Below are 17,674 nucleotides of genomic sequence, written 5' to 3' on the forward strand. Positions count from 1 at the left end.
ACACAAAGTGCTTAGGAGAATATAATGCAACAGAGGTGGTAGACAAATTCCCTTCCCACAAAGGACCTTACAATCTAGAGAGGAGCTTATAGTCTTACCCCCAGCACCACTCTGTGTCCATCAGAGGAGTAGGGATTTGAACCATGCTGAATTGAACCCACATGAGATAATCTTTAGTTCATCTGTCCAAACTACATGAGGAACAACGTTCACAGGTATCACAAGACCATTATTTTAAGATGAGTCTCAAGGAGATGATTTATATTTGGCTAATCGAGGCCATCCTTAGGTAAGGCTGGTTCTGAGCATTTTGGCAGCTCTGATGAAACAGGTATTTCACAGATCAGTGCTAGGGATGGTGTGGAGGAAGTTTAAAAGATGGAACAACTTGTTGCTGCAGTAATTGAGAACCTTAAACAGACCTGGCCCCAACTGTAATGCAGGAAACTTTAGTTCCAGCCATGTCTCAAGGTTTAACACATAATCCCTATCCCAGGACCCATCCTGTCACAGTGTGATGTATAGGCAGGTAGATCTCCTCAAGAAATGGGTCACTTTGATCTGGGGGCTGCAGGCCTCCAACTTCAGGGGCTCTCTGTCGCACACAGGGGGAGGAGAAAAAGTCCAGAAAAGGTGCCTTTGAGTTTATCAGCTTGTTTTCCTTTCTCTAAAACTGGCTCTGTCCCTTGGGTTCAACAAATTGGAGCCATTTCCTTTGGCCCCAAACCCGATGGGGCCTTGACTCTTAGGGCAATAATAATAATAGCTGTGGTATTTGTTAAGGGCTTACTATATGTCAGGCCCTGTACTAAGCACTGGGATAAATACAAGATAACCAGGTTGGACACAGCCCCCATCCCACTTAGCACTAACAGTCGTAATCCCCATTTTATATATGAGTTAATGGAGGCACAGGGAAGTTAAGTCACTTGTCTAAGGGCACACAGCGGACTAGAAATGGAATTAGAACCCAGGTCTTCTGACTCCCAGCCCCTTGCTCTTTCCACTGGGCCTTGCTGCTTCCCTGGAAAACAACAGTGCCACTCTGCGCAGGACCAAATCCTCCCTGGAACCAATGGCTACAGAGGGCTGGCCACGGAGGGAATGGCTTGAAGGGAAAACTACAGCAAGAGCAAGTAGCATGGTGTAGTGGATAGTGCATGGCCCTGGGAATCAGAGGTCATGGTTTCAAATCCCGGCTCTGCTACTAGTCTGCTGTGTGACCTTGGGCAAGTCACTTCACTTCTCTGTGCCTCAGTTATCTCATCTGTAAAATGTAGTTTGAAACTGAGTCCCATGTGGGACAGGGACTGTGTCAAGCCCGATTTGCCTGTTTCCACCCCAGCGTTTAGTACAGTACCTGGCACATAGTAAGAGCTTAACAAATACCATCATCATCATCATTATTATTATTATATAATTAATAATATATAATAATATACAATTGATAATATATTATAATAATATATAATAATAATAATGATGATGATGGTATTTGTTAAGCACTTACTATGTGCCGGCACTGTTCTAAGCGCTGGGGTAGATACAAGGTTAACAGGTTGTCCTACATGGGGCTCACAGTCTTAATCCCCATTTTACAGATGAGAGAACTGAGGCCCACAGAAGTTAAGTGACTTGCCCACAGTCACACAGCTGACAAGTGGCAGAGTCAGGATTCGAACCCATGACCTCTGACTCCTAAGCCCATGCTCTTTCCACTAAGCCACGCTGCTTTGTTCCATAAAATTCCCTGTCCCTTTCTCCCCTGCACAGTCCTAACACTAGAAGCAACACATTCCCCACAACAGAGAACATTCTTCTGTAACAGCCTAAGACATATAAGAACCAACTTACGGTTGGTGAACAAATTAAGAGATGTCACATCCACATGCGGAACATTGACTTGGACGGACAACCAAATTGATGTTAGCTGTAGTTCGTGTTGACAGTACCAGTAACGGAGAGCCATTAAACTGCGCAAGCAGGGAAAATAAGGGGTGGATTAATCTCTGCCACTTGTCCCCACTTAGCATCACCACACCAACCACACTCCCTAAACTGCTCATTAAAAAGTCAGGGAAAGAATGTGACCCAGGCTCTTGTGCCCTGCCCTAATGGTACTATCAGGGCTACCAAATCAATATGTAAACTGACTGACTCTGTTTTATCAACCATAAAAGGATTATTTACCCTGAAAACTCATTCTGAGCCCCTGCCCGAGAAGCCGCACTACAGTAGGAATTACCGGACTTTGTTATCTGCTTTTCTGCTTTTATTTATGAAGAAAACCTCTTTTCCCTTTCCAGGCCTGTGCTCGGGAGGAGACTGTGAAAGGGGTTTCCAGTGATCTTGCTGTTTTCTCCATTTTGCTGACACAAATTTGCCGACACAAATGTAGTTTATTACCTGAATATTCAGCGTCAAAAAAAGCATTAAGTTGGCTATCCCCTATTCAATTACTGGTTGGAGAATATGGTCTGAACCCTAAGGTTTCTTTTTTAAAAAAATGGTACTTGTTAAGCACTTACTATGTGCCATGCATTGTACTAAGCACTGGGGTAATAATAATAATAATAATAATAATAATAATAATAATAATAATAATAATAATAATAATAATATTTGTTAAGCACTTACTATGGGCCAAGCACTGTTCTAAGTGCTGGGGTAGATACAGAATTATCAGGTTGTCCCACGTGGGGCTCACAGTCTTAATCCCCATTCTACAGATGAGATAACTGAGGTACAGAGAAGTTAAGTGACTTGCCCAAAGTCACACAGCTGACAAGCGGCGGATCCGGGATTAGAACCCATGACCTCTGACTCCCAAGCCCGTGCTCTTTCCACTAAGATACGCTGACATGCATTAATCAGGTTGGTCCCACTTGAGGCTCACAGTCTTAATTTCCATTTTGCAGATGAGGTAAGTGAGGCACAGACACGTTAAGTGACTTGCCGTAGGTCAAGAAGAGTCACACATAAAACTTGGGTTTCCCCACTTGTCTAAATCTTGGATGGGAAATGTAGAAGACTGTTTGAAAGGATGTTATTGGATTAGATTCTCAAGTATCTCACCCAGTGGCCTGTTGATACTGGATAAGATGGGTTTTCTGGGAGGATTTTTCTAGTGGAAAATTCCTCTTGTGCCTCAAATTTGCAAATGGTAATTTTCTTATGGTATTTCTTAAGTGCGCACTACCTTCAAGGCGCTGTATTAAGCACTGGGGTAGATTCAAGATAATCAGGTTGGGCACAGTCTTAATCCCCATTTCACAGATGAAGTAACAGGCACAGAGAAGTTAAGTGACTTGCCCAAGGTCACACATCAAACAAGACCCGGGTCAGACCCGGGATTAGAATCTTGGACCTCAGTTCCCAGGCCAGGGCTCTATCCACTAAGCCACACGTCTTTCTGTGTCCAATTTAGAACAAATTTGTACCCTTGATATCCTTGCAACAATCATGGAGACTGCCCCAAGGAGACAGGGATGATAACCTTGGAGCCCTATACCACAAGCCCCAGTTTTGAGCCCAAAAAGAGCACTGCAAGAATAAATCTGCTTGATTGACATCTGGCATTTGGGATACTTCAAGCCCCAGTCCTGTTCCCCCAACCTCTATACATCCTGGCAGATTTCACAGCAGGCCTCAGGTGCTTGGTACAGAGTTTTGCTTCTAGTGAGGGCTCAATAAATATTACTGAATGGATGAAGGAATGAATGAATGATTAAGTAGCATGGCCAAGTGGAAAGAATACATGCCTGGGAGTCAGGGGACCTGGGTTCTAATTCCCATCTCCACCACTTACCTCCTGTATGATCCTGTATGATCAGTTCCCTCATAAGCAAAATGGGAATTAAATACCTGATCTCTCTCCTATTTAGTCCACGAGCCCCATGAGGAACCTGATTATCTTGTATCTACCCGAGCTCTTAGGACATTGCTTGGCATATAGTAAGCACTTAAATACCACAATAATTATCATTATTATTATGAACAAATGAAGCAGCATGGCCTAATGGTTACAGCAGGAGCCCGGGAGTCAGAGAGACCTGTGTTCTAATTCCAGATCTGCCACTTGACTGCTGTGCAATCTCGGGCAAGTCATTTAACTTCTCTGTGCCTCATATTAAGTCTGTGAGCTCAATGTGTGACAGGGACTGTGTCCAATCGGATTAGCTTGTATCTACCCCAGCACTTAGTACAGTGCCTTTCATGTAATAAGTACTTAACAAATACCATAAAAAATAATAATAATATCCTTTGTCTCAATGGCTATAATTCTTCCTGTTTGTTCATTGTGAACTCTTGGTTTATTTCCATTCTGTTTGGCATCCAGTTAGTGCATGGAGATTTGGAGTTACCGTGTGACACTCAGATTGCCTCCTTTGGACTAGTATTGAATTAAGGATCATGATGATTCATCTTCAAGGATTGGGGTCCAGACCTCAGTCGTTCCTGAGCAATGGAAAACTTGGGAGGAGTAGGAACGGTTGGGGTTTTCCCCTTTGTTTTTGTAAATTCCAAGTTAACTTTGGGGGGTTCCCCCAAGAATAACTGCCCCAGAAGGAAAATCCCCAAAAGCAACTCAGAGTATTCAGAACCATAGTGGAAAAAATTGCCTCTCCGTTCCAGTAAAAGTCCCTTGAATTTGTTGCGAAGCGAGGGCCACAAAGTAAAAACGTTTTCTCCCCAGGCAACAAATTGTCATGGATTCTTGAATTGTGTTGTCACTTGGGTCATGTTTACTTGTGTCGTTCTCTGAATTTGGATCTCAGAGGAGTACATAAAGGCCCTTGACTATATTTACTTTTCAATAGCTAAACATTTGCATGCTCTGATAGTCAGGCTGCCCATTGTTTCAAGAGCAGAAGCAGTCAAAAGCAGATGGATCTTTCTCCAGGGCAGGAGAGGTGGCACTACCACTCTAAGTCAGGGTAGATGTCACTGAAGGGATCTTAACTTTGGGGAATTCCTGAAGAAAGAATGAAGAGAGAGACAGAGAAATAGAAGGAGAGAGAGTGAGTGAGTGTGTATGTGTGTGTGAGAGAGAGAGACCTTCATTCCAGAAAGGTCATATTTTCAGAGAACTAGATCTGGGGCTCTGAATTTACACTGAGTGTTCTATAATAATAATAATAATAATAATAATAATAATAATAATAATAATGGTATTTGTTAAGTGCTTACTATGTGCAAAGCACTGCTCTGAGCACTGGGGTAGATATGCATACACTACCAGAATGATTTCAGATGGAGTTGGGGTGCTGTGGGAGAGATGTGCCCATGGCATCGCTGTGGGATGAAGACGACTCGACAGCATAAAACAAGACAAAACAACCTGAGGAAGACACCACCAGCTAAAGCAAAAGCATGTCCTCAGAACTCACGTGGGTTTCAGTGATCTGCCCTGTTGTCCCTTAATCCATTTTTTCCGGTATACTTTCCATTTTGGATGCCTAAGGACAACTTCCTCAATTCCTTTGATAATGTACAAATAAAAAACTTGTACACTGTTCACATATGGTACTGGTCCTATAGGAGATAAAAAGCCCTCTCCTCCTAAATGATCAATATGGTCTTAGCAGGATAAAGGCAATGCTACCCCTGAAGGTAATAGACATACATCCGGGCCAGGTTGAGAGGAGTAGACTTTAAAATATAATGAATCTGCAACACAGTCAGGATTGTGTTCTTACACTCTGGGCTGCCCGGATTTCAGAATTAAAAATAGTCATCTTTCAAAATGTGTGCTCTTTAAAGCCCAGAATGGAAAATCAAAGTCACCAAATTGAATCTTAATGGAGATTGAAATGCTTTTATGAATGAGAAATTTACAAAATTTTCACCTTGTCCATTTCTTACTTTCTAAGCTTAATGGCCTCCTTGAGTTGGTTCTCATCAGCTTTGCCCAACATTAAACAAACCTTCCTGACTTTTTCACCCTCTAGACCGTTAAGCTCACTGTGGGCAGGGAATGTGTTTGACAGCTCTGTGGTACTGTAATCTCCTAAGCACACAGTACAGTGCTCTGACATAATAGGCGCTCGATAAGTACCACTGATTAATAAACAGCACCAACCTTTTGTTCCTCCGTTGAACAGCTTTATGTACAAATCTTACTCCACCTGTCACACAGAAACACTGAAAGCAGAGTTTGACGAGTTCCACTCCCTTCAAGGTAGGTCTTTTTTTTTAATACGGTATTTGTTAAGCACTTTGTGCCAGGCACTGTACTATGCCAAGCACTAGGGTAGATACAAGCTAATCAGGTTGGACACATTCACTGTCTCATGGGGTCCTCACAGCCTGAATCCCCATTTTACAGATGAGGTAACTGAGGCACCGAGAAATGATTTGCCCAAAGGTCACTCAGCAGAAAAGTGGTGGTGCGGGATTAGAATCCAGGTTACCAGAACCCAGGAGTTGTTCCAGCAACCGCAGGGCTAGCTGAGTGCTTTACTCTCCTCAGTACTCCCTGATCCAAAGCGCCGGCCCTTCAGAGGAGCCTCCTCTCACAGAGGTGAGCAGAAACGTTAACATCATTTCTCCCGTATTTGCCCATTTGAAGTGGTAGGATTATTTATTTAAACTTCTGAAACTTGAAGTCAATGCAACCAGTGTAGCCTGCAACTCGTATAGGAACCATAAGTTATTTACGCCCGGGATAAGAGTTTACGAAGCATTAGATGGGCAGGATGATTCATCCTTTCTAGTGTAAACAGCGTAGAGCATAAGGTTGCAGTACCAGCCTCTGAATCCTCATTAAAAAAAGGAATCGCTTCAGCGACCCTTTTCCCGCTACTGCACAATCCCATTACTTTTTTTCCCATGGAAATATCTGTTTTGAATTATTCCACCACTTACACGGCATATGAAAAGCATTTTTATTACCTGCTAACAGCTATTGTTACCGAAGAATAAGAAGCCAGTGTATCCCACCTCCACCCCCGTTTTGCTGCCAGTCGTAAAGAAACCAAACTTGGACAACACTAAAATTCTTCCAAATTACATCCTCAGCATCCCTCTGGCTGGAATGAGGCTTACAGACATCCCCTTTCAACAGGCCTCTTGCACTGACCCTTTCATTCCCAGACACAGAAACAGTCAAATGGACAGGCAGAGGTAAAGGGAGCCTCCTTAAAGGGCCAAAGAACCCAACTCTGGAAAGGCCCCAGGAGGATGATTGACCACAACTCTGGGAAGGATTTCCTGGGCACAGCCTAGTGGAAAAAGCACAATCCTGGGAGTCAGAAGACCTGCCTAATCTTGGCACCACCACTTACTTGTCTGCTGTGTGACCTTGGGCAGGTCACTTAACTTCTCTGTGCCTCAGTTTCCTCATCTGTAAATGGGGATGAAACACCTGTTTTCCCTCTCGGACTGTGAGCCCTGTGTGGGACAGGGACTATTTCCAATCTATCTTGTATCTATCCTATTGCTTGGAATGGAGCTTGGCGTATAGTAAGTGCCTAATAAATACTATTGTTATTAATACTTGATTATTATTTAACTAGCTATCATGAACAATGCATTTTCCCCTGAACCCAATCATATTAGGATGAAGTCCTGGAGGCCACTGGAACAGACGTTCCAGGAGTTCATTCATTCATTCATTCGATATTTATTGAGTGCTTACTGTGTGCAGAGTACTGTATCAAGTGCTTCGTAAAGTACAATACAACAATAAACAGTGACATTCCCTATTCACGACAAGCTCATAGTCTAGAGTTGGGGAGACAGACATCAATACACACAAATAGAATTACGGATATGTCTCACGGGCCTTTATCCATCAATAGTATTTATTAAGTTTTTACTGTGTGCAGAACACTATACTAAGCACTTGGAAGGGTACAGCAGACTTGGTAGACATGTTCCCTGACCTCACAGAGCTTCTGATAGAAGTAGAATAAGACGTACAGGCTGACGAGATGAACATCCTGGTTATAGCAGCCCCTACTTGGCTAATAGGCTGCTGGTACGGAACGAGGGACTCGGGATTTTGCCCCCCAAGGCTGAGGAGGAAAATCCCTCAGCCACTGACTGGATTACTCAGTCCAATAATGCTAGTGCCGCTCTAGACTGTACGCTCATTATGGGCAGGGAATGTGTCTGTTTATTATACTAAGCTCCCAAGAGCTCAGTATAGTGCTCCACACACAGTAGATATGACTGAAAGAATGAATCTGGAGCGTGTAGACTTTATCCCAATCGGGAAATGACCGTTCAGTCATATGGCCTCAAGACTAGAAGGAGCAGCACGGCCTAGTGGCTAGAGCTCTGGTCTGGGTGTCAGGGGGACCTGGGTTCTAATCCTGGTTGTGCCACTTGTCTACTGAGTGACTTTGGGCAATACACTTCACTTACCTATGCCTCAGTTCCCTCTTCTGTAAAATGGGGATTAAGACTGTGAGTCCCATGTGGGAGTCTGATGACCTGGTATCCACCTCAGCGTTTAGTACAGTGCCTGGCACATTGTAAGCGCTTAACAAATACCATTAAAAAAAGAGACAGAGGAGAATCCACTCCCATACCAGCCCCGTAAGAATCCTACGCTGCTGTAGTGTTCTTTGCAAATTTCAGTGATAGGTATGAGTATGATGGTAAAACCTGTTTCTGACTCTCTGGAAATCAGGACACTTTATGGAGAGGTATCTCCTCTCTGTCCTGAAGCCCAAAACTGGGAGTGACCCCAGCCTAGAATGGAGGACTTCAAGGCAAGGAGGGGATGGGTGGCTCCAATGCCTGACCCTGGACTCTTTCTTGGCACCCTTAACCCATTCAGAAATGGGGCCCAACCTCCCACCCCTCAGCATCCAATTCCTCCAAAGTTTACTGGCGAGGAAGCATCATTAGAACTTAGGGAGAGTCTGGAAAATGATTCCAACCAGTGTGTAGACACAGCATTGTTTGCCAGCCCTGGATGGGTGAGCCGTCTCACAAGAACCAGGGGCATGGAAAGTCAATAGTGCAGAGGAGCTAGCACGGGTCTGAGATTCAAGGGACAGGCTTTGGAACCACTACTGGCTAAATCTAGATGGCATAAAGCCAATTCTTAGTGGGTTTAAAAAAAAATCCAAGTCCACGTGTTTCTTTTCAATCCACAGAAGGGGCAGTTGCAGTTATTTCTTTCAATTGTAATTTTTCCAGATCAGCTGAAAGCTGTTTGTTTTCAGCCAGGCACCAAGAGCCCTGTTTCGCCAACGGGTCCTGTCCTCAAGCTTTTTGTTTATGGTATTTGTTTAGCACTTACTATGTGCCAGGCACTCTACTAAGCACTGGGGTAGATACAGGCTAATCAGGTTGGACACAGTCTATGTCCCACATGGGGCTCGCGGTCTTAACTCCCACTTGACAGATGAGGTCACTGAGGCACAGAGAAGTGAGGTGATTTGCCCAAGGTCACACAGCAGACAAGTGGTGGAGGCAGAATTAGAACCCAGGTCCTTCTGACTTCTAGGTCTGTGCTTTACCCACTAGGCCAAGCTATCCCGAGGATGCCAAGCTGGTAGGTGACTGGAGCAGAACCTCAGACCCTCAGAGTCTCTCCCCTACTACCCTCTTTCATCAGGGATGTCAGTCATCCATAAATTCACACGGCTATGACTACCTCAGCAGCCTCTGAAATAACTGACCCAGTAGCATACTGAAGCTGGAGGAGCAGCAGGGCCTAGTGGAGTGGGCCTGGGAGCCAGAAGGACCTGGGTTCTAGTCCTGGTTCCGCCACTTGCCTGCTGTATGACCTTGGGCAAGTCATTTAACTTCCTTGTGCCTCATTGAACTCATCTGTAAAATGGGGATTATGACAGTGAGCCCTATATGGGACAGGGACTGTGTCTTAACCTGATTGCTTTGTGTCTCCTCCAGCTCTTAAATCAGTGCACACAGTAAGCACTTAACAAATACCATTTTTAAAAGCCCCTGGTCTCCCTGGTATTTACAGATATTGGTATATTTCTGTGGACTTTATGAACAAGAAGAATTTCAGTTCATTCTTACAGACCCCACAATGACTCTACAGATGTTTGCCACCCTGGTGCTACTACGCCAGTCTTTTCAGGGGCAGCTTTGGAGGGAATAAATACCTCAATCATTATTATTATTTATTATTTATTTGGTTGACCTTTGCCTTCTATGGAACAGAAGGCGATAATATCTGTAAAGTGCTTACTATGGGCAAAGCACTGTACTAAGCGCAGGGGTTGATACAAGATAATCAAGGTCGGACACAGTCCCTGTCCCACATGGGGAAATCACAGTGCTTAAGTCAGGGTGTCAGAGTCAAGCTGCAAGGAAATCTTGGTCGGGTGTTATTCTTCCACTTCATGGCTTTGGCCCCATGGAGTTGAGGCCATTAACTTTGCTTTGCTCCCCCATCCTTTTGGGCAAGGTGGGCAATCATAGCTGGTTCTCCCCATCTGATGGAGCTGGGAAGGGGCAATAGAAGGAAGTAAAAAGGAAGCTCTGCCTTCTGAAGAAGAAATATTATTAAGCTGTCACAGACGTGTTCATGATTTGGAAGCGAGTGGGGTCTGGGCATGATCAGGACTCTTCTCACTCCCACCCCGACAAGGTCCCATATGGAGGAGCCATGTGTCTGCCTCACTTGTAGAACAGTGTCTAGCACATACTATTTACATATGATAAAAAAACTAAAAACAGAAAAAATATTTTAAGGACATGGGAAAGAAACACCTTGGGCAATGTTCTATCCCAAATGAAAACTAGAGACAATTTTTTAAGGGTATTTGTTAAGCGCTTACTACATGCCAGACATTGTACTAAGCACTGGAGTAGGCACATGCTTATCAGGTTGGACATAGCCCGTGTCCCACATGGGGCTCATAGTCTTAATCCCCGTTTAACAGAAGAGAAAATTAAGGCATGGGGAAGTTCAGTGGCTTGCCCAAGGTCACACAGCAGACAAGTAGCAGAGCTGAGATTAGAACCCAGGTCCTTCTGACTCCCAGCTCTATCAGCTAGGCCACACTGCTGTTGCCAGGAGTCAGACTATTGGTCTAACCCAGTATGGGATCATGTACGGTCTTATATTCCTCCGCTCTTAGTCTGTTACTATTCCTCAGAACCAAAGTGACAATTTTAGAAGCAGAAAGGACACTCCGACCCCTCCACAGCCATGCAAAAAGCAGACTCTGCTTCTCTGAGACAGCCTGGATCCCTTCCACTCCCAAACTGATACGCTTCATAAAGCCCTTTCATGATGGTGGAAAAATCAGCTAGAAATGATTAATTCTGAAGTTAACGGTTTAAGGAGCCAAGTTGGCGGCAGATAATTTTACCTTGATCTCCGAATACACAAACAAGAGGCGGGCCAGTGGCGGACCTCGTTGAAATGTGAATAGCAGCCCCCATATTTGTAGCTCCTGAAGCAGCAGCAGTGGCGAGACTTTATACAGCACAATCCTCCGCAAGCCAGATTGCTCCTTGCTGGGGCCTTTTCAGCTATAGAAAGTTAGCAGTTGCTCTTTCTAGTAGAGATGACTTGTGATGTTTAGCAAGACAAATCTCCGCTAACTGCACTCAGAGGGTGTCTAACCTGTGATTTTGCCTAATTTAAAAGAGCAGAGTTTGGACTGGAAAAGCCTATGGCTTTGAAGGTGAGGAATGGCCTCTTGGTTATGAAAAACTAATACTTCGATTCAGAGGGCAAAGGAAATGTTTGAGCAAAGTGAAGAATCAAGTGCTGCATTATTTGAATGGTGAAAATCATTTACTGTTATTGTTACTATTACTTAGTTGCCAACTTGTACTTCCCAAGTGCTTAGTACAGTGCTCTGCACACAGTAAGCGCTCAATACGATTGATTGATCGATTATTATTATATTTAGTATTATTTATTCTAAGATATGAGTCCCAGTATTCTACAGGGTTGCCAAGGATTCAATATTCTTCTGTTATTAATTTGAAATAGGAAGGATAACAAACAATAATTATTGTAAAAAAATGGTGCCAAAGGTCTTCAGAAACCAGGGCAAAAGTGCCTGCCTCCATGTTACCTCTGTCCATTAAAAACATGCATTACTCTATGCTTTACTTATGGCAGGGAGGGAAGATCACTCATTTTTCATTATAAGGGGAGCAAAGAACATGCCCTTTAGAAAGTACTTAGGGTTATGTAGGAGCCATCAAAGTAACAAAGCAGAATGTGTGTTCTTCACAGCATGCTGAATCAGTCATATTTATTTAGCCCTTACCGTGGGCAGAGCATTGTACTAAGTGCTTGGAAGAGTACAATGTAACAGAACTGGTAGACACATTCCCTGTCCACAAGGAACTTACAGTCTATTCTGCCTAGGCAGTAAACTCTAGACTGTAAGCTCATTGTGGGCAGGGAATGTATCTGTTTACTGTTGTATTGTACTCTCCCAAGCGCTTAGTACAGTGCTCTGCACACAGTAAGCACTCAGTAAATGCAACTGAATGAATGCATGAATATAAATGCCAACTGTGTTCTATTTTTCAAGAAATAATCAAGTAATGGTGCTTTGGTTGGGAGTTTAAGATACCAATCAATCAATCGTATTTATTGAGTGCTTACTATGTACAGAGTTCTGTACCAAGTGCTAGGCAAAGTGTAATACAACAGAATTAGCAGACGTGTTCCTTCCCCATAATGAGTGTACAGTCTAGAGTGTAAGCTTACAATGTAAGGTTATGTCTTACACTCTTACCATTCTTGTATCTGCTGGGTAATTGGGGTGTTGGGTAATTTTCAGCAAGCCACCAAACAACTTCTCTAAGCAGCATTTGAGTCTTCTACTAAATTACAGTAATAATGAAAATAGGTGCTATAACATTCAATTAGGATTTTGAAAACTGCTACTAGAACCTCAAGTGAAATAAGCTTTGCAAATACAAAGTGTTGCAATATAGCAAGACTGAAACAAGGTTTCACACCCACATTATGCATTTTGGACTCCATAATCCTTCCTTCCTACCATTTGTCCTGACTTCTTAGACCCTTCTAGTTATTTATGAACATCTTCTCTCAGTATGTGAAAAGTCCTACCGTAGGAGCCTGCTGGTTTCTGTAGTCGCCATGAGGAACAGGCTAGCTAGCTTCAGCCTGGGCTGATACAGGGTCAAGCTACAAACAGGCTCATCTGAATGACTTCCACCTTACACAATGGGGCTTTCACCTTGAATGAAAAATGTACCTAATAATTGTGCTAACTTTTAATTACCTACTATGTGCCAAGCACTGTACTAAGCACTGGGAATTAGGTCCCACATGAGTCTTGCAGTCTAAATAGGAGGGAGAACAGGTATTGAATCTTAGAGGAGTTAAGTGTCTTGCTAGCAAAACCACTCAGATAGTTCATCTCATGTAATGTCTTCCTAGAGAAAACACTTCTCTGCAGTAAATTAGGTATAAAAACAAAACATTCATTGATTCATTCAATTGTATCTATTGAGCACTTACTGTGTGCAAAGCACTATACTAAGCACTTGGGAGAGTAATTTGCTGAACTGTAATTTCAATCAGTCCAATCAATCGTATTTATTGAGCCCTTACTGTGTGCAGAACAGTGTACTAAGGAAGTACAAGTTGCAACATATAGAGGCGGTCCCTACCAATCACTTAGTACAGTGCTTTGCACACAGTAAGTGCTCAATAAATATGATTGAATGAATGAACGAATACAATACAACAATAAACACATTCATTCCCTGCCCATAATGAGCTCATAATCTAGAGAGGGAGACAGACGTTAATATGAATAGCCATAATCTTGTCAACGGACGTCATAATCTTGAACTTCCATGACAGCCACATTCTCTAAGCAATTGCCAGAGCCTAGATCTACTTAGGATGTCAAATGTTTTTGTGAGGGCTATGAAAACTACTCCCCTCTCAGGAGAGTTTCCAGTACCTGTCTCGGCTATGGGAGGGAGAGTCAAGCAGAGGCATTCCCATTCCAAACTTCTCTGTGCCTCAGTTCCCTTCATCTGTAAAATGGGGATTAAGACTGTTAGCCCGACGTGGGACAGCCTGATCACCTTGTATCCCCCCAGCACTTAGAGCAGTGCTTTTCACATAGTAAGCACTTAACAAATACCATTATTATTATTATTATTATCCCTAGCTTGGGCAGTGGCTAGTGAGTGAAGGCAATCTGCCACAAGTCAAAACTCACCTGCGCTGGGCAGCAACAGCATGGGAGAGAGTCGAGGGCGGAGACTCAAGTTTACTGCGCAGAAGAAGGAAGTGATAAACCACTTCTATTTTCTGTATTTTCACCAAGAAAACTAAGGATACATGAGCAGAACAATTGCAGGTGGAGGTGGGACACTCTGGGAGACATGTGTCCATGGAGTCGCTATGCGTCGGAGACAACTCGACGGCATAAGAAAGCGAAAACTACGTTATTAGACTTGGAGGGTTTTGCTTTGAGAGACTAGTGGGGTCATTTAGTTGTAGAGCACTGAACTAGGGCAAGAATACCAGTCAGAGCACCTACCTGCTCTGAGATTTTGGACGTCACTAAGCTTCTCTGTGCCTCAGTTTCCTCGTCTGTGAATTGGAGATTGAATACCTGTTTTCCCTCCTATTTGAACCACGAACCCCATAATGGGCAGGGACAGTGTCCAGGTGATTATCTGGAGAAGCAGCGTGGCTCAGTGGAAAGAGCACGGGCTTTGGAGTCAGAGGTCATGGGTTCGAATTCCGGCTCCGCCTCATGTCTGCTGTGCAACCTTCGGCAAGTCACTTAACTTCTCTGAGCCTCAGTTACCTCATCTGTAAAATGGGGATTAAGACTGTGAGCCCCACGAGGGACAACCTGATCACTTTGTATTCCCCAAGTGCTTAGAACAGTGCTTTGCACATAGTAAGCGCTTAACATCATCATCATCATAATCAATCGTATTTATTGAGCGCTTACTATGTGCAGAGCACTGTACTAAGAGCTTTGGAAGTACAAATTGGCAACATCTAGAGACAGTCCCTACTCAACAGTGGGCTCACAGTCTAAAAGGGGGAGACAGAGAACCAAACCAACTAACAAAATAAAATAAATAGAATAGATATGGACAAGTAAAATAAATAAATAGGGTAATAAATATGTACAAACATATATACAAATACCAACATTATTATTATTATCTGGTATCAACAGCAGTAGAGTGTTTGACACATAGTAAATGCTTAACAAATGCAGTTACTGTAACTAAGTTGTGAAAGCAAAAGGGCCTACCCAGAGAAGATCTGGAAAGATTGGGGCGGAGGTAGGGAGAGCAACACTTTTCCCAGGACTGGCCGGTGCTGGGGTGGCACAACTGGGCAGAACTAGGTGCTGTCCAGGGAGAGGAGCTTGGCTGGGAGGACTGAGGAGGAGCTGGGGTGGGTTGACAAGCTGGCACAGTTGGCAGAGTTAAGAGGAGCTGGGATGGGAAAGGTGAATTGGGCAGCTGGTACGGCTGAAGAGGAGTCAGGGTGGGTTGACAGTTGGCACAGCTGGCAGGACTGGGCCGGAGTTGGGCTCTCTTGGGAGAGCGAAGTAGTTGGCAGGGCTGAAGAATAGCTTGGTTGGGTTGACCTCTGGCATAATGGGCAGGGTTGGGAGGAGCTGGGATGGACAGGGTGAGCAGGGCAGGTGGCTGGCTTGAGGAGAAACTGGGGTGGATTGACAATGTGGCACAGCTGGCAGGATTAGGAGGAGAGAGACTGCCCTAGGAGTGTGGGGCAGCTGGAAGGGCTGAGTCGGGAGCTGGGGTGGGTAGACCAGCTGGCAGGGTGAGGAGGAGCTGGGATGAGCAGAGAGAGCATGGAGGCTCAGTGGAAAGAGCATGGGCTTTGGAGTCAGAGGTCATGGGTTCAAATCCCAACCCCGCCAACTGTCAGCTGTGTGACTTTGGGCAACTCACTTCACTTCTCTATGCCTCAGTTCCCTCATCTGTCAAACGGGGATGAAGACTGTGAGCACCCCCGTGGGACAACCTGATCACCGTGTAATCTCCCCAGTGCTTAGAACAGTGCTTGGCCATAGTAAGCACTTAATAAATGCCATAATTATTATTATTATTGTCAGCTGTGTGATTTTGGGCAAGTCACTTCACTTCTCTATGCCTCAGTGCCCTCATCTGTCAAATGGGGATGAAGACTGTGAGCCCCACACGGGACAACCTGATCACCGTGTAATCTCCCCAGTGCTTAGAACAGTGTTTGGCACATAGTAAGCACTTAATAAATGCCATTATTATTATTGTTAGCTGTGTGACTTTGGGCAAGTCACTTCACTTCTCTATGCCTCATCTGTCAAATGGAGATTAAGACAGTGAACACCCCATGGGACAACTTGACCACCTTGTAATCTCCCCAGCGCTTAGAATAGTGGTTGGCAATTAGTAAGCACTTAATAAATACCTTTTTTAAAAAAAAAAAAAAGTGGGGGGGCTGGTAGACCAGCTGGCAGGGCTGAGGAGAAGTTGGGATGGACTATATTTATTTATTTATTATGAATAATTCTTTATTTACTCTATTTTACTTGTACATATTTATTCTATTTATTTTATTCTGTTACTATGTTTTGTTTTGTTCTCTGTCTCCCCCTTCTAGACTGTGAGCCCACTGTTGGGTAGGGACTGTCTCTGTATGTTGCCAGCTTGTACTTCCCAAGCGTGGCTTAGTGGAAAGAGTCCGGGCTTTGGAGTCAGTGGTCATGGGTTCAAATTCCGCCTCTGCCAAATGTCAGCTGTGTGACTTTGGGCAAGTCACTTCACTTCTCTGTGCCTCAGTTCCCTCATCTGTAAAATGGGGCTTAAAACTGTGGGCCCCCTGTGGGACAACCTGATCATCTTGCAACTTCCCCAGCGCTTAGAACAGTGCTTTGCGCATAGTAAAAGGTTAATAAACGCCATCATTATTATTAGTACAGCGCTCCACACACAGTAAGCACTCTCCCCCTCGTCCCCCTCTCCATCCCCCCATCTTACCTCCTTCCCTTCCCCACAGCACATGTATATATGTTTGTACATATTTATTACTCTATTTATTTTACTTGTACATATCTATTCTATTTATTTTATTTTGTTAGTATGTTTGGTTTTGTTCTCTGTCTCCCCCTTTTAGACTGTGAGCCCACTGTTGGGTAGGGACTGTCTCTATAGGTTGCCAATTGGTACTTCCCAAGCACTTAGTACAGTGCTCTGCACATAGTAAACGCTCAATAAATACGATTGATGATGATACATGTATAAATATATATGTACATATATACATATGCTGTTGGGTAGGGACCGTCTCTATATGTTGCCACCTTTATTTATTTATTTATGCATTTATGTATTTATTTATTTATTTATCTTGCACATATCTATTCTATTTATTTTATTTTGTTAATATGTTTGGTTTCCTTCTCTGTCTCCCCCTCAGTAACCACGACCGATTGAATGAACAGGCCAACCGTGGCGGTTGGCCCCGCCCCCCCGCGCTGCTATAGGCTCAAGCCGTGGGCGGCCGAGCTCGCTGATTGGCCGAGCCCGGCCCGGGGGGCGGGGCTTGTGGGCGCGCGCGGCCGGAAATGGCTGCCTCTCTCGCGCGCGCGCGCCCTTCCGTTTCGCGCGCTCCGAGGCCGGGCGTCCGCGGGCGGAAGGGGGGGGGGGGTCGCGCGCTGACCCGGAAGCGGTCGCGGGCGGCTGACCCGGAAGT

Source organism: Tachyglossus aculeatus, chromosome 22, assembly GCF_015852505.1.
Source record: "Tachyglossus aculeatus isolate mTacAcu1 chromosome 22, mTacAcu1.pri, whole genome shotgun sequence".
Taxonomy (NCBI): domain Eukaryota; kingdom Metazoa; phylum Chordata; class Mammalia; order Monotremata; family Tachyglossidae; genus Tachyglossus; species Tachyglossus aculeatus.